The sequence below is a fragment of the Octopus sinensis genome, linkage group LG4 (assembly GCF_006345805.1).
Source record: "Octopus sinensis linkage group LG4, ASM634580v1, whole genome shotgun sequence".
NCBI classification, from domain to species: Eukaryota; Metazoa; Mollusca; class Cephalopoda; order Octopoda; family Octopodidae; genus Octopus; species Octopus sinensis.
Genome location: NC_043000.1, coordinates 98,649,844 through 98,652,343, shown reverse-complemented (window position 1 = coordinate 98,652,343; position 2,500 = coordinate 98,649,844).

Below are 2,500 nucleotides of genomic sequence, written 5' to 3'. Positions count from 1 at the left end.
GTCGGACAATTCGTAGAGAATATATATTCCGACCAAATCGGCTATCTGCGCACTATCCGAACTACCCATAGGCACATCAAATTCATTGGGAGTATCTTTACGGATCCACAACTTATTATCAAACTTAATAACGATTTCCTGGCAACTAAAATGATATCTATCTCTTCTCTGGCCTCACCAGAGAAGAGATAGATATCATTTTAGTTGCCAGGAAATCGTTTTATTAAGTTTGATAATAAGTTGTGGATCCGTAAAGATACTCCCAATGAATTTGATGTGCCTATGGGTAGTTCGGATAGTGCGCAGATAGCCGATTTGGTCGGAATATATTCTCTACGAATTGTCCGACCAATTCCCGGAGATCGCGGGCGGCCTGTATCGTGACGATTGTCTGTTTTACCTGCAAAACACCACGAACAGAATAGTGCAGAAAACTAAGAGCAGGTTAGCTAAGTTTTTTATAGAATGGGCATGAGTATAGTTTTTGATAATGAACTCACCAAGGCTAATTTCCTAGACGTTACACTTAACCTTAAGCGACTCATACTGCCCTTACCATAAGCCTTCCACTATTTTGAAGTATGTCAGTGTCTTCTCAAATCATGCCAAAACCGTAACAGACAATTTGGTTAAAAACATCTCTCTAAGATTGTCTGGCTGTCCGCCAGTGCTGATATTTTATGCAGAAAGCGGAATTTTATAACGCCGCACTATCCAAGGCCGTTATAGGCAGAAGGTAATTTATATTGATCCGGCCCTTCCGATGCCATCATTCGGTCATCAGGATAGGGCCGTATATAATAACATTAACATTTTAAGTAAGGACGGGAGCGCGGCGGATGCCGGGGTAGTCGCTCCCGCATTTAATTTAGCGAACAAGGATATTATCGGTCCGGGAGGTCTTACACTAACCCAAGACCCGTTATTCATCGAGAATCACCCACCCGAACGCGAGAGCTGGCGTCCCGACCCATCACACTGATAGGAATAAGCATATATGGTTTGTAATCCCCTTGGTAAGCAGATTAGAACTAACCTCCCCCTCATGTTTAGACAAGCCATCGCCAATAACTTCCCCAGAAATTCCAAATATTACTCCACGGTTAACTCGCATAAAGTTAGGATAGCTTTCTCCAACACTAAAAACCTCGCCCAGATAATCGCCTCCCATAATAATAGGCTACTTACTAAGACCCTATCACATTTTTCCGGAGGCACAGCCTCTTCCGCTCCCGGTTTAATGCTCAGTAGGAATAATTATAGTAGTAATAATGATATGAGAGCCAGTACAGTGACACATAATCTCAGCTCCAGCCAGGGAGTACCCACTAGGGGTATAGTTATAAATAGGGGTGTTGTGGTTGACGGCAACAATGGGAGTAGGGTAGAGAGCCCCAATAGCATCCCCAGCATCATTTCCCGCAATAGCAGCACCACGGGCAGTAGCAATGACAGCACTCTGATAGATAGTGGAGAATCAGGGGTTATTCTATAGTTAATAGTGACGTAGTGGAAAATAGAGTAGTAAGCGGCTGCAGGTCTCGGAACGAATATAGTGACAGGAACGCAGTTCTAATTTCAGAAACTAATCCTAGCAGAATAAGATTCACGTCGGCGAACTCCAAGATCAAAAACGCCGTCTACCAATGCAAGGTTACACGGACTCAGATGTCTTCACTTATGTAGGGGCCTCATCCTCAAGATTGTCTTTGCGTGTCTCCAACCATTACGCAACTTTTCGGGACATGAACAAGCGCCAGACCACGGGACTCAGTAAGCTAATATGGCGACTGAAGGATACGAACTTAAGCTACAGGCTGGAATGGTCAATTTTGTCGGTGGCCCTCCCATTTGATAGGGGCAGAAGGCAGTGCAACCTTTGTGTCTCCGAACTCTTCCATATTTTGTTTGCCAGAGGCCGGATGGTAAACGGGCTTTTACAGTCGGCTTTTCGATGCCCCCATTGGCGGCGTTACACTTATCTGGCTTTTAAATAGCGTTTATAAATAATACCGGCACCCATAGCCCTTGGTAACAAATTCTGAAATAGCCTTTAAGATATCTACGATTAACCACTGCAAGGGGAATTACCCTGTAAGACAAACGGGGCTGGTTTTTTCACAGCGGGGGGTTTCCTTGACAAGGCAGGCTTAGATGAACACACACACACATAAAACATAATATATATATTTTTTTTTCTGCCACCCAACGGTTCTCGCGGCAGTAGCCACTGACAGCCGAACGATCAAACGCACACACGTACACAAAAAATGTTTTCTACCCCTACGCCAACACACCATATATAGAACAGTATACACACACACACGTCTCTAAGTAGATTTTTTCTCGCCCCTTATAAAACATCCAATATTCCTTAAAAGTCAGAACTTTATTCTCGGTCACAAAGAACACCCACACCCCTCACCCACATGATTGACCGATGCCTGACCCGTTAAATTCTTCAGCCACCGGTTCTCAACATACACTGATAAAGTTTCGC